Source organism: Nothobranchius furzeri, chromosome 8 (genome assembly GCF_043380555.1).
Source record: "Nothobranchius furzeri strain GRZ-AD chromosome 8, NfurGRZ-RIMD1, whole genome shotgun sequence".
NCBI lineage: Eukaryota > Metazoa > Chordata > Actinopteri > Cyprinodontiformes > Nothobranchiidae > Nothobranchius > Nothobranchius furzeri.
The window spans coordinates 69,715,404-69,731,793 of record NC_091748.1 but is presented as its reverse complement, the minus strand read 5'-3'; the positions used below and the strand labels follow the sequence as shown (position 1 = coordinate 69,731,793).

Sequence of the window (16,390 nt, the reverse complement as noted above, 5' to 3'; positions counted from 1 at the left end):
TGATCCTGAAGAGGCGTAGTTGGGAAAAGTCTGATCTTGATGATAGCGCTGATGAATATATCCAATTTAATGGGCAACTAGGCAGTTTTGGCTTGCTTTTAGCATCCCCTAGTGTGCGTTGGTAGGACCAAAATCAAAACCTCTCCTCTCTGTGCGTTCGTCTTTTTTAACACTTTAATCATACAGCTGAAATGTCTCCCCAGCCTTCATTAGTGTCTAGTGGGGTGATTCGTCACTAAATTAAACACATTTCAATTCAAATCAGGTTATTTCTGTAGCGACAAATCATGACGAGTCGTCTCCACGAATCACTGGGGATTGAGAAGAAACACACACACACACACACACACACACACACACACACACCACATTTACCAAGTAGTATTCTATGGCTACATTGTGATTTCTCAGTAAATATTCTATTTAGTTAGAGATCAACTTTATTGTCTCTATCTTTGTGAATGTATAATTAATTCAAATCAACTGTGTTCGTGATCTAAAACATGCTGGAAGCAGACTGCAGTGCCATGTTAATGTTTATTGTAACGTGAGGAAATATGGGTTTTCTGTCACAATGGTGGTGTTGGACTCAGCTGTGTCAAAGCTGGGTCGCTGAGAACTTTCACCCACAGATTAAGACCTGAACGCCAGCGAGTCTGGGAGGAAACCATAACATCTGCCACCTGCAGTCTACCAGAAGATGTGTTTACATGAGTTGTACCCAGACCAAGTCAAAACATAAAGTTTAAACTTCTTTTTCTTGATTTTAATGTTAAAGTAACCATTATCATTTTGCTCATTATAAATGTGATTAATCAAATGAATGACTATTTAGCTTTGGGGTAATTATAATGGTTTAATGAATCCATTCTTAAATAATGTTGAGAATGTTTGTTACTGACCTTCACACACACTCAAGCACAAACATTCACACACATCCACACACACCTGCTCACAGTAAACTCCAGACACATTTGATGACGCACGTTTGCTTTGAGAAGAGAAAGGTTTTTGGTAAGTTTTCAGTCTTTTGATTCAGTTCGTGTTGGACAACGAGAGAGAACAGACCTGAAAACCAAAGGGGGGGCAGAGCCTGTTGGCTCGTTCTTCCCCCTTTCACGCTGTTTCTGCCAAGCCAGGCAGAATAGCTGAATCGCGACTTCTAACGAAGACTCATTACCGAGTCTTTTGATTTCTGAGTGAATTAACTTAAGAAAGCGCATCGATAAAACGCTCTACCATCCACGTGTACCGAGGGCAACTCTGGACCGGTTCCGTTCGACACCTATGTCTCCTGTCAGCCGCCGGTGTCATCTGGATGAACCACAACATCCTCCACGGCCCGGATCCGAAAGAGGGTCCACAAGAGTTCGGTGAGACAGAGCACGGTTTTAGCGTTTGATGCAGTTCTCTGATAAGACCTAAGTTTATCCAAACCATCACTTCACTCAGACACCTGTTTCTTCTTGAAGCAAAATCAGACTCACACACGCATTCATGTCACAACATTCTCAATCTTCATAAATTCACCAGAAGGTCTATTTGAGCAAGAACAGCATATAAACTGTTAAAAGATTGTCCCACAAAGTTGCCAATGTGATTGTTATTTCCTGTTTGTCAATTTTCAAAATCATTAGTTTAATTTGAAGAATTAAAACTTTTAATCCTTCAAACTTGTTTCCTCATTGAACTGAAACACAGACACTCAGATATTATCGGCAGTTTATGGATGAAAACAACCTTTGAGTCTTCTGAACAATATAAAATTTGGTTATTGATTTATTAAAATTAATATTCCGAATTAATACATAGCATGGTTTCTCTTTCATAAAAGAGCATAAATCCATAACGCTACATTTAATTCGGCTATCTAATTGCGGCTGACAGGAGACATAGGTGTCGAACGGAACCGGTCCAGAGTTGCCCTCGGTACACGTGGATGGTAGAGCGTTTTATCGATGCGCTTTCTTAAGTTAATTCACTCAGAAATCAAAAGACTCGGTAATGAGTCTTCGTTAGAAGTCGCGATTCAGCTATTCTGCCTGGCTTGGCAGAAACAGCGTGAAAGGGGGAAGAACGAGCCAACAGGCTCTGCCCCCCCTTTGGTTTTCAGGTCTGTTCTCTCTCGTTGTCCAACACGAACTGAATCAAAAGACTGAAAACTTACCAAAAACCTTTCTCTTCTCAAAGCAAACGTGCGTCATCAAATGTGTCTGGAGTTTACTGTGAGCAGGTGTGTGTGGATGTGTGTGAATGTTTGTGCTTGAGTGTGTGTGAAGGTCAGTAACAAACATTCTCAACATTATTTAAGAATGGATTCATTAAACCATTATAATTACCCCAAAGCTAAATAGTCATTCATTTGATTAATCACATTTATAATGAGCAAAATGATAATGGTTACTTTAACATTAAAATCAAGAAAAAGAAGTTTAAACTTTATGTTTTGACTTGGTCTGGGTACAACTCATGTAAACACATCTTCTGGTAGACTGCAGGTGGCAGATGTTATGGTTTCCTCCCAGACTCGCTGGCGTTCAGGTCTTAATCTGTGGGTGAAAGTTCTCAGCGACCCAGCTTTGACACAGCTGAGTCCAACACCACCATTGTGACAGAAAACCCATATTTCCTCACGTTACATTATGTATTTAGCTGATGCTTTTGTCCAAAGCGGCTTACAAGTGATAAGGAAGCCAGCAGGTTGCCCTTGAGGCTAACAGCAAATGTAGTCCCAACATAGCAGCCCGCCAGTCTGAAGTTGTAAGTGCAATATCCTGGCACTCTGTCTAGGGTCCTTTTAGCACATACTGGCTCAAGATGGTTTAAAAATATGAAAATTTGCTAAGTTTACCTTTAATGTAGTCAAAACTCACACCAAGGATGGATTTCAAGACTATGTTAATGAGCTAGTAGCACCAAATGTAAAGATTTCTGTAACCTTTGCTACTTTTGTGATTTTAGTTTCTATTTGAAAGTGCGGTTAGAATTGTGGAGTCTTTGCTGCGCCATTATTAAGTTAAACCCCCTCAAGCCGCTATCAGAGCTGATAAATGAGTTGGTTTTCTTTAAGCTTGTTGTTGATCTCAGGTCCTTTCAACAGACTGTTAAAGTTGTTTATCCTCGAAATGTGGAATTACATTTTTATAGAAACAACAGTTTCAGATTTTCCCTTTACGTAAAAATTGAATAAATCAAATATGGATGTACAATACATTTTACATTTATTGATAATGGAAGATAAGCATGTGCAATATCTGTATCAAAAATGTGCAATTTTATATTTGAGTTTCTGATTTAGTCACACTCATTACATGCTAAACTAGATATTTCAAGCATCCATTAGTCATGATTGTAATGATTATGGCACACAGCTTATGAAAACCCCATATTCAAAATCGCAGACAATTAGAATATCATAAAAAGGTTCAATATTCTAGATTCAAAGTGTTACACTCATGCTAATGAATGCAAAACACCTGCAAAGGGTTCCTGAGCCTTTAGATGGTCTCTCAGTCTATGATAGATTACATATATGAATGGACTTCTGCACCATATTCTAATTTTTCCTGTTTCCTGTGTATGGGTTAGCTGCAAATCATATCCATTTCCTGATTGAACAATTATATCTCTGCTGCCTGCCTATATATATATATATGCTAATATTTAGGCTTACTAGAAATAAATGATTTACATGGGAGTCAATGGCGCGAAAAATGCACTAAGGGTGGTAATGCTACAAAATGATTTCAGTGTTAAATTAAATGGAGTATGGGGATTGTTTTTATTAATTTTGGTATTTCTCCAAAAAATATAGCCTGGCCTGCCAGACTTGTCCTCTGTTTAATTCTACACAGAAAAAGGGTCTGGGAACTCTCCTATTTAAATAACCCCACCCCTATGAATTCTAACCGAGCCAATCAGCTCTGAGTAGCGTACGTCACACACAACGCCAAGTTTGTCATAAACATGGCAACTGAAGCGGGGTTCGATGCGGCTCTTTCCTCTGTTCTAAGTGACTTGGACACATCTTTTGGCGCTTCTACTTGTTCTGGTTTCAAAGCCTTTCTTCTAATGAAAGATGCTTGAACTGTCGCTAGACGCCATTTTTGACTACAGCTAAAAAACGACAGTGTCGCAGACGTCACACACAGCGATGCTCAGTTTCTCATAAACAACGAAGACAGCGGCGGAGTTTGCTGTGGGTCTTTCCTCTGTTCTAAATTACTTGAATGTCTTTAAAACCACAACAAGTAGAAGCGCTAAAAGCATTTCTTCTAAAAAAAAAAAAAAAGGATGTTTTTGCCATTGCCAGACGCCCTTTTTTTTTACTACAGATAAAAAACGACAGCGTTGCGCGGTACATTCAGCATTTTTGTCGTTTTTCTGATTGGTTATTTTTGAGCTGCATAGTCCCGCCCCTCATGTGCCTCTCTGCCTGTGAGTTACCAGACTCTTTCTCTGTGCAGAATTAAAATTAGAACGAGTCTGGCAGGCCACGCTACCAAAAATACATTCTCCCAAAAAATAGATAAATTGCAGTAGCATAGCCAAAATGAATCACTAAAATACTCCTGTCTGTGCAAAAAAATGCACTTAGTTCATATAAGGGAAAAGAAACATAATTTCCAGTATTTTGACAGAGAAATGAAACTACACACAGAAACTGATTTCCACATCTGCCTTTATTATCTCTGAAAGTCCCTCTCTGTTGATTCATTTATCTCCATTCTGCCTACAAGTTGCAGCCTGCTGGTTGAAAGGGGATCAGATTAGGGACTTGGTGGCCACCATCTAATGAAAACAAAAGCTGTTATTGATACAGACATGTAACCCAAACTGCCGTTCCTTTTTTACATACAGGGAGTGCAGAATTATTAGGCAAGTTGTATCTTTGAGGAATAGTTTTATTATTGAACAACAACCATATTCTCAATGAACCCAAAAAACTCATTAATATCAAAGCTGAATGTTTTTGGGAGTAGTTTTTAGTTTTAGCTATTTTAGGGGGATATCTGTGTGTGCAGGTGACTATTACTGTGCATAATTATTAGGCAACTTAACAAAAACAAATATATACCCATTTCAATTATTTATTTTTACCAGTGAAACCAATATAACATCTCCACATTCCCAAATATACATTTCTGACATTCAAAAACAAATCAGCAACCAATATAGCCACCTTTCTTTGCAAGGACACTCAAAAGCCTGCCATCCATGGATGCTGTCAGTGTTTTGATCTGTTCACCATCAACATTGCGTGCAGCAGCAACCACAGCCTCCCAGACACTGTTCAGAGAGGTGTACTGTTTTCCCTCCTTGTAAATCTCTCATTTGATGATGGACCACAGGTTCTCAATGGGGTTCAGATCAGGTGAACAAGGAGGCCATGTCATTAGTTTTTCTTCTGTTATACCCTTTCTTGCCAGCCACGCTGTGGAGTACTTGGACGCGTGTGATGGAGCATTGTCCTGCATCAACATCATGTTTTTCTTGAAGGATGCAGACTTCTTCCTGTACCTCTGCTTGAAGAAGGTGTCTTCCAGAAACTGGCAGTAGGACTGGGAGTTGAGCTTGACTCCATCCTCAACCCGAAAAGGCCCCACAAGCTCATCTTTGATGATACCAGCCCAAACCAGTACTCCACCTCCACCTTGCTGGCGTCTGGATCGGACTGGAGCTCTCTGCCCTTTACCAATCCAGCCACGGGCCCATCCATCTGGCCCATCAGGACTCACTCTCATTTCATCAGTCCAAAAAACCTTAGAAAAATCAGTCTTGAGATATTTCTTGGCCCAGTCTTGACATTTCAGCTTGTGTGTCTTGTTCAGTGGTGGTCGTCTTTCAGCCTTTCTTACCTTGGCCATGTCTCTGAGTATTGCACACCTTGTGCTTTTGGGCACTTCAGTGATGTTGCAGCTCTGAAATAAGGCCAAACTGGTGGCAAGTAACATCTTGGCGGCAGCACGCTTGACTTTTCTCAGTTCATGGGCAGTTATTTTGCGCCTTGGTTTGTCCACACGCTTCTTGCGACCCTGTTGACTAATTTGAATGAAACGCTTGATTGTTCGATGATCACGCTTCAGAAGCTTTGCAATTTTAAGACTGCTGCATCCCTCTGCAAGATATCTCACTATTTTTTACTTTTCTGAGCCTGTCAAGTCCTTCTTTTGACCCATTTTGCCAAAGGAAAGGAAGTTGCCTAATAATTATGCACACCTGATATAGGGTGTTGATGTCATTAGACCACACCCCTTCTCATTACAGAGATGCACATCACCTAATATGCTTAATTGGTAGTAGGCTTTCGAGCCTATACAGCTTGGAGTAAGACAACATGCATGAAGAGGATGATGTGGACAAAATACTAATTTGCCTAATAATTCTGCACTCCCTGTACTTTTAATGTGTCTCTCACATGCAGTTCAAACTGTTTAAAAGAAACGTGCACTCTCAGGAGAGTGCACGTTTCTTCCCCCCTATATGTTCTTGGCAGCAGCTCTTTATTCTCTTTTAATTTGAGACGGAGTACAAACACAGATCATACATTCTGCCCGATGCCTTTTATCTGTTCGACCCACGTTAGCTTCTGGCCATTATAGCAGCACGGTTAAGAAAGCTGTTAAAATTTTCATGGGATTTGTGATGATAATTGATTTTTGGGCCTCGTGTTGTTTGACTGCATATGAGGTGTTATGAGAACCTGCAGACATCATCTTTTGATCTATCGTTTAGAGATGCAGTGATAAATATTAAGCAGCTAATCTGACATGTGGAGAGAGACCTGCACTCTCTGAGTTCAAACGTAAAGGTCGACTGCAAAAGGCTGTTAAAGCTGCAGGGAGCAGCAGTTGACCAGCAGGGTCCTTAGACTGAAAGGTCAGTGGTTAGATCTCCAGCTTGTTTGCCTGTTTACATCCTGCAGCGAAATACTGAACTCAAATAATATATATTAGCATTTCCGAAGCTGATGATGCCTCACATGGCCTAGCAGGTTAGGGCCTGGAATATACTTGCTGTTTAACCTCGCGTTGGCGCAGGCAGCAGAACCAGATAGAGGGCCGGGTTTGTGGGTACAGCCAAAACAAACATGGCCTCAACAGAAGAGATCAGTAACTGGTTAATTTTAAGGTCGCGACAGGAAGAAAAAAAAAGACAGCAGCGATATCGTAGATGGTGTGGAAGACTTCTAAACCAGAAACGAAGTCACAATATTGACTGTGTCTCGCTCGTTGTTATCTCCATCTACTGGTTACTCGTATATTGCGGCGTTTGAATGCGTCACGTTAATTTCAGGGGATATGCTCAAACAACGCTTCAAATCTATGCAAGTGACGTGCGGCAGCTATTTGAAACTTGCGTTCACATTGTTAAACAGCAAGTGAATCATGGCCCTTAGGGCTAAAAAGAGGCTATAAAAGTGGCCATCATTTGTAATATTTATTAAAGATTGTGTCTTCTTTGATTAGATGCGGTGCTTTAAATCTGCTTGACCAAATCTGCAAAACAAGCTAGCTTCTAACACAAAACCAGTCACGAAGAACGCACCCCTCCCTTCGGCAATCATCCCTAGGCGACCCCCCCCCCCCCCCCCCAGCAGAACCCGCATTGCCACAGGAAACCAGAGAGCACAAAACACCATGTTGCCATGTTTGAGGTCTATTTATGATATATTAATATAATAATTAAGTATAATTTTTCCTTCCAACTGGTGCCGCTCACAGAAAATATTGACACTATAGGATGAGAACACCTAATAACTTTAATTTTATTAAATATTCAGTACTGTGCTACAGATACATGAACCTAAGAGGCTGCCAACAATTTAAATGTCTTATTTTGAGATAGATGCATTTATTTGATCTTAATAAGAATATGTGTTTACAGAAACATGCCTCCTTCCATTCTACAACTCAAAAAGCATTCATCCAGCCACTAATCCTCTCCTCCACCTCTGATCTTCTCTCCTTTCCTTCCTCCATCAGCAGCCATCGCTGGAGGATAGCTAATGTTAATTAGACCTTCTAATTGAGCATGTCCAAATGTTGAATAAAACATGAATCCAGGAAGAGCGGCTCTTTATAATGTTTAGTTTGAGGAGGTCTCTTAAGTAAGTTTATGTGCCTTAAATTTATGTTAATGTGGAATAGCTTTCATTTGGGGACACCGCCACTGATGTATGTGTGTTTATATCCTCCAGGGTGTGTGTGCGTGTGTGTGCGTGCGTGCGTGCGTGTGTGCGTGTGTGTGTGTGTGTGTGTGTGTGTGTGTGTGTGTTAATGCTATGCTAATGTTAATGTTCATTTTTTATGAAGTAAGAATAGTACCAAAACTAAAACTGAGACGTGTGTTTGACCTCCTCAACATTTATTTTACAGTTTGTGTTTTCTGGCTGATCGCCCTTTTTCAAACCTGATTATAGAAATATCGGTAGTTTTTTCTCTTTAAAACATTAAGAATATACCAATTGTAGTTAGGTATTGAGATTTGTCCTGTAACTTTTAAACCCTTCCAGTATTTAGTTATGAAGTTGCAACCAGGGATGTCCCGTTCCGATATTGATATCGGATATCGGCACAAAAACACTGTATAGGATTATATCGGACTGCATCAAGAATCTCCAATATTAGCCGTACGTTCCACTTTAAATTCCATTCCAGCAATTCTATCCATCAGCGCCCAGATCCGGCATGTAAAGTCCATGTGATCAGAACAGTGTGTGCTAGCAAAGTAGCAAGGAACAATGTCGGCCATGTGGCTGTATCCTTTGTTAGAGTCTGAAAAAGACTGTTTGGCTCAGTGCAACACTTGTCATGCACACGTTTCCCGTGGTGGAACAGAACCAGAAAGATTAATACGTCCAACCTCTTCGTGCGTTTGAAGCAGGATTACAAAACATTGCAGGAGGATTTTATCAGTGTGTGAAATTGAAACTTTAGACACTCGACTTGTAGCAGTTGGTAAGTGGACAATATTGTGTTTTTCCTTATGTCCCTAACCTCAGCCAACACTTATGCAACCAAAAGTTAATAAAATATGGTCAGTTTTTTTTTTTTTATTAACTGTTGCTGGCTTTTGTTTTCTGTTTGAGTAAAACCACATGATCAAGCCTTTAATGCATTCCACATTATGAAATAGGTAAAGTATGTCTGATTTGTGCTGATATCATATCAGATTGATATTGGTATCGGTCAATACTGAAGGCTGCAACATCGGTATCGTATTGGAAGTGAAAAAAGTTGCATTGGGACATCCCTAGCTGAAGCCTTGAGGCGGATAAAAATGTTTGTCAGGTGGCACGACAAGAGGGTTTAAAAATTTTATTTTTCTTTAGGTTTGAAACTTGAATATTGTGATTTCAGCAATAAAAGCATACTCATTATCTGGTAACTTGCTGCATTTATGATCATAGAATAGAATAGACTCTATTAATTCCACAGTGTGGGGGTTCCAAGTTGGAGGTCATCTTCCTTTCACACGTCACCTGAACTGTATCCATTGGGCAGCCCAGAACTGAGCTAGCTTTTTTAACTAGCTTGTTCAGTCTCTTCCTGTCTCGGTCAGAGCCGCCGGCACCCCAACAGACCACAATCATGCTGCTCTGTCTGCTTTTAGTCATTAAACAAGAAACATTCTTGTATTAAGGGCTGATTCCTTTTAATCTCCAATCCATTAAATCAACAATGCTCCTTCAAATATAAATCTCTGATTACAGACATCGTATTTATTCTTTGCAACAGTGCAATAGAGGAGTCACAACATTTCAAAATCTAGTTTCTGAGTTTCTGATTGATCACGGATCACTCTTTATATACTCAGATATTTGTTTCATCCTTCTACATTACCTTTGTTTGTTTGTTTGTTTGTTTGTGCACCCTGCTGACCAGGATAGAGAGGCAGAACACAAACAGAGACAGACAGAGTAGTCGGAGGCTTCTGCGGCCCTCGGGACCTGTTGATCTGCAGCCTGCTCTGTTGGGTTACATTAGGGCAAGCTGCTGCTGGATCGATGGCCACCGGGGAAATGTTAGCTGGTGTTTTATAGCAGGATAGAGACAATTACATTGTGTGTGCTCCGTTTGTGTGTGGTTCTCATGCAAAGAACAATAGAAAAATAAACGCAACATGCATTTTGATTACTTCAGCTCACATGCATATTTGATTATATGATTTTGCTCTGCAGAAGTTGAGCCTGGCATTTTGACTTAATAGTCTGTGCCGCCAAACCCTGATAGTAATATTAGGGCAACACCAGACAGTTGAATGAAGATCAAGCCCTCGTACAACAGAGGGTGATGATGTGGAATCTCCACAGCTCCGCCCGCCAACGATATCTAAAAGGCAAAGTTAACATGGGGCGTCCCTATCAGTGCAGGCAGAGACAGAGCCACTGCATCTCAGCTTTTTAAGCCGGTGATCATTCAGGGAGAGCAGGGTGAACAGGTGGAGAGTTTACATATTTGGGGACACGGATAGATGCTTGTCTGTCCTTTCAACAACACTCAGATTCCATTTACAATAAAGCACCCCAGCGCCTCCATCTCATCAGGAAATTAAGGGATTTTAATGTCAGGAAAAACATAACTATTGTCTACCGGGCAATCATAGAATCCATTGTAACGTCTAACGTCACATCCTGTTACAACTTTCTCACTTGTAAGTGTGGCAAGTGGGAGTCGTAACAAATAAATTTAAAGTTAAAAAAGTTGTAACAACGCCACCCTGGGTTACCCCCCCCCCCCCCCCCCCCCCCCCCCGAGAAGGGTAGAATAAAGGCCCGTAGGTTCAAAAATCACGAGGGGAACAGATCGTAGCTTTCAAATAAAACAAATCTTTATTAAAATATCTTAGGTAAAAACATACGGAGGGAGTTACGTGCTCGGAGTCCAATATCACCAGTTAGTCCACCAGAAGTAACCACTTTGGCCTAGGGCCAACAAATAATAAAGGAAGTTCAACCTACAAAAATTAAACACACAAAACACACCAAATAATAATAATAATAATAATGAAACATATGAAAAACATGGCAAAGGAAATAGCATACTTCCTTTTAAGCCTGTGGGCTTTCTGGTGGTTGCCCCGGCAACCAGGCGTCCGACGCCCAACAATTCATTGACACAAATCTATGTAGATGAAACAGATCAGTACAGACGAAACAGCAGTGATGCAGCTCTCCGGGCACACCACCGGCTCCTGAGATGGACTTGGTCGTGGCAGGACGTCGAGCTGGTGTACCGCCGACAACGTCGGACGCTCAGCTGATCTCGGTGGAGCCCTGCAGGCAAAGCCGGATGACGAAGCGTCTCTTAAGCCAAACAGCGCGGGCAGCCACACTGCAAACCATCAAAACTGACATGGTCCCCCTGGATCAGCACAACCCTCCCCAAGCAGAGGCGAGGACTTACGGTCGTTGCGCCGCTGGATCGGATCAGCCTTCATACAGCTGACACACCCGCACGGGTAGAGAGCTGACAAGGAGTACATGGATGCAGTGTTAACCCTCTAACCTCATGCACAGCTCCATTCTGCGGTCACCCGCCACCAACAAATTAAGACAGAGAAACGAGCAACACAGGTGGAGTGGACTTATGATCGCAGGTTGCGGTTGGAGTTTCTCATTACCCCAGCACCTGAAGTGCCATACCAGAGCTGTCATGCTGAAAGAGCAGGCAGCTGCCTTATATTGGATGGCTCACCCCACCCTGCAATCAATCTAATGTGAGCCACCTGGCTCTTTACTGGGATGGGACCAGACAAGATCTGTCTGTCCCATCACATAATCACACATCAAGCAGGCAAATAATTAGTTCATTACAATCCCCCCTTTCCCTTCTGTACGAGCGCTCTGTGATCAGGAAAGCCAAACTGATCACAGAGGAACCTTCTCATCCCCTCCACCCTTCCTTCAGTCTTCTCCCATCAGGCAGGAGATACAGAATCTCACTGTCCAAAAGAGCAATCCATAAGGAATCATTCATCCTATCAGCAAACGCAGCCCTCAACAGACACAGAACTTCAACAACCCGCAAATGATTGTATGTGTTTTAGTCATATAGTTGCATCTTTGGTTTTATGGCTATTAAGCTTGCAGCTGTGTTTTTATTTTTTATGAGTTTTTATTGTGTTTATTGTTCTATGAAAGTGTGAATGATGAGGTGGATGATGATGAGTCCTGTTGAAAGACACATTTCTGTAACCGCTTGGCGTCAGACAATAAAGTGTTTCTATTCTATTCTATTGTAAACAGTATCAGATGCAGACACCCGTCAGAGAGCACAGATCACCACACAGTTCACAGGGACGGTGAAGGACAGCTGCCGTTTAGAGCAGCTTGTGAAAAAAAACTTAAGGAGTGCAGTTTCAAGATGATGGTTAAGGGCCTGTATTTGATATAGCACCTTCTAGAGTCCTAGAACCCCCCCCCCCCCCCCCCCCCCCCAAGGAGCTTTACAACACAATCAGTCATTCACCCATTCACACCCTGGTGGTGATGAGCTACATTGTAGCCACAGCTGCCCTGGGGCACAATGACGGAGGTGTGTCTGCCATACACAGGCGCCACCGTTCCCTCCGACCACCACCAAGCAGGCAAGGTGGGTTGAGTGTCTTGCCCAAGGACACAACAACAACGACAGACTGAGCGGGGCTCGAACCTGCAACCTTCCAATTATGGGGCGAGCACTTAACTCCTGAGATAAACACAAGTTACATCCAAGCTAAGAAAGATGTCCATGATAGCAAGGAGACAGCACAGACCCCACCCCCTTCGTTCCACCGTTACGTAATAAGTTGTGAAAGTACGTGATCGTGCCACAACCGCACCACTGGCTCTAGATAAAAGGTTTGCACCTTGTGTCTTCTTTTACCATCCTTTACCCATATAGCATCACTCACTCACACCTAGGGACAGTTTCATCTCCAATCAACCCTAATTTTCATATTTTTGGCCTGTGGGTGGAAGTGAGCCTACCCAGGCTAAACCCATGCATGCATGAGGAAAATATGCAAACTCCATACAGTTAGTCCATAGCCAGGATTTGAACCAGCAACGTTTTTGCTGTAAGGCAACAATGCAACCAGCTGCACCTCCATGCAGCCCTCATTACATTCTCTTTGCCCTAGTCTTTCGCCTGCTCCCACTATGTGTAGGAGTGCTGTAATGGAGCGCTGGCCCAGAGCCTGTTAGACTTCAGGAACGAGAAAATGACGCCGTTGGAACGTTCCTCACTTCTCTTTCACCTGCATCACAATCAGCACAAATAGAGCTCAGACCTCTGCTTCAGGAGATGAAAGCAAAACATATGAAAGATAAAAGCTGAGTGTAGCTTCTGTCCGGAGGAAGCAGCATAGGATAATGTCTGTGGAATTTATGTGTTTACTTAATACTTTTTAGCCTCTTTGAAAGTTGAAGTAATTGGAATAATTTGGCAGATCCATCAAGCTTTTTTTTTTCTGGAAAAAATAGTGTTTAGTCCTGGCAGCGATAAGCAATTTAAAAATGTAATGTGATGACACTCACTGGTGATGTCTCTGATCCAGATAGGGTTGCTTTTTGTTGTTGGCAATTTATTAAAATACATCATCTTCAGACCTGGTAGCTAGCCACCAGATTCTCACTCATCTTTTTCTTATTATTGTGTTCGAAAATATAAAAAGCAAAAAAAAAATAAATAAATAAATAAAAACGAGTCATTTTAAACATCTTTGGTGTGTTCTTACTGTGTTTAGTTTCCAATTCCATTTTTGATTCTTTTTAAAACACGGGAAATGTTTTTCTTTACCTTGCTAACGTTTCGTTTGCCGACCGCAGTACATCCTCAGAGCTGACGCTGATGGTGACGTCACTTCCTACTCTGTTTTTCCGCGGGCAGCAGAGGACGTTGTTGCCTTCTGCTGCCCGCTCTCCCCTCTCAAGAAGTCAGCCGTAACGGATCACTGCACAAGAGAAAACCATGTAATGGACTGGGACAACACAAGGATCATAAACACACAACAACAGAAATACAAAAGATGGATAAAGGAAGCTATAGAGATGAGGAGACGTGGATGTGGGACCATGAACAGAGATGTTGGGGTTTACTCGTTGGATCGTCCATGGGACTGTGTCATTGGTGAGGGGAGAGCGGGCAGCAGAGGGCGATAACATCCTCTGCTGCCCACGGATAAACGGAGAAGGAAGTGACGCCACCATCAGCGTCAGCTCTGAAGAAGTTTTGCAGTCGGCAAACGAAACTGTCAGCAAGGTAAAAAAAAAAAACCTTTTCTGTGTTTTAAAGAGAACCAAAAATGGAATTAGTCATTTTAAAGTTGAAGCTGTACTACATCATCACCAGAATGACTAGGGATGCACCGATGGGTCAGCATTTGATCCCAATCGGCCGATAGCGCCCCTATCGGTTTTGATCGGAATTTTCAAAATAGATCAAAGCAGACCGACCATTTTAGATCAGGTTACATTTCCTTTATTCCCAGATTATGTAGTTTGTAGCACTCATTATAATGTTGTAGAAAATTTCTGGCCAATCCACGTGATCGGTATCAGTGATCAGCATTCTTTGATATCGGTATCGGTGATGGGCAGCAAAAAACCTGATCGGTGCATCCCTAAAAATGACCTCGAGTTCATATGAATGAGCCCTCTTCTTCAACTAACCCAATCATTTTAACATAGCACATCACTTTTACATGGTTAGAGGTTTTGGTCCTAATTGGTTGAATATTAATGGTACCAGATTTGGGTTTTGAGGGTTTTGGGTTTTAAAGTTTTCACACCCTCATCTTCATGTTTAATAAAAGTTCAACCACATGTTTTAATCTTATAAATGTTTCATAAAATATACAGTTATGCTATGTATAAGATGTCTAGATAAATCATGGCTTCTCATTTATGAATCCAGCAGTTTTGTTTGGAAGATGGTTAAATCTCTCAGAGCATGTAAACAGGCGTGACACGGCACGTGTGTGTTGTTCACGTACCCGGAGGCTCAATAGCAATCTGACCAGATTATAGAGAAATTCAAGTTTTTTTCTATTCAAGTTTATTTATATAGCGCCAAATCACGACAAGAGTCGTCTCAAGGCACTTCACATTGTAAACATCCCAATCCAGGTCAGTTCATTGAGCCAATCAGTAAAAAGTTCCCTATATAAGGAACCCAGCAGATTGCATCAAGTCACTGACTAGTGTCAGTGTCTTTACAGCAATCCTCATACTAAGCAAACATTTTGCGACAGTGGAGAGGAAAACTCCCTTTTAACAGGAAGAAACCTCCAGAGGATCCTGGCTCAGTATAAGCAGCCATCCACCACGACTCACTGGGGATCGAGAAGACAGAGCAGACACACACACACACACACACACACACACACACACACACACACACACACACACACACACACACACACACACACACACACACACACACAAACACACACACACACACACACAGCTACATCCCCAACAGGAGGTGTTAAAATGTGAAGGAGGGGGCAACATAAGAAATGCGACAGTGGAGTTAAAATGGGTTTAATTGTTATAAAAGGTTTTAAAAAAGTGCAAGCAGATGGCGAGCATTATTAAGATAATGCAAAACAAAAATAAAACTCAAGGTTAACATTAAAAGTGCAGTTACCAACATTAAAAACACCTGGTTAAAACCTATGTTAAGTTTTACCAAACAGAAGGTGCTTTCAAACCAAAGTCAATTAAATTGCATCACCAAGTTAACCTTTAAAACGATCCCTGTGGATCACTCAGAGCTTTAACTCTTTAAAGCTCATCAACTCGGAATTAAAACTATGAAAGTTAACTCTTCAACTTGAAGGGGCTGAAAACAAAATGAGGACAGCAGAACCCCTACACTGCTGCCTCCCAGACTGCTGAAGGCACAGCCTTTTTATCCCAGGTGTGGGTCATCAGCAGGATTCAGATCAGCTGTGCTCCTCAGCAGCCTGGAAGAGAGGAGGAGGAGGAGGGGTGGTGTCAGGCTGATCACCGGGGCTGGGTGATCCTGGCTCCTGCATCCCAATGGCCAGGCTGGAAGCCGTAACACACACGCACACATACACACACACACACACACATGCACACACATACAAAATAAAGAACAGGGTGATGGTCGTGTCACGTTTTATATCGAAAGGATAAAAGCTCATCAGCTATGAAATGTTCTGACTGATGGAACCCACAATCCACATCACACTCCATCAGGGTATGAGCACCAACAGAACCATTCATCACACACACACACACACACACACACACACACACACACACACACACACACACACAGAGTCACTGCAGTGAGATGGCTTGTAAAACATTTAATATTCTGTTCTAAGCGGCTGTCAGGTGGCATTCAGGTTGAGCAGTTGAAATGATTTTGAG

General features: G+C 41.9%; 1 protein-coding gene across 4 annotated transcripts in view; it reads left to right on the top strand.

Moving 5' to 3' along the window:
• The window catches only part of lrp8 (low density lipoprotein receptor-related protein 8, apolipoprotein e receptor), a 231,239-nt gene that overhangs the window by 139,444 nt on the left and 75,405 nt on the right, over nt 1-16,390 (top strand). The gene's annotated exons all lie outside the window — the stretch shown is intronic.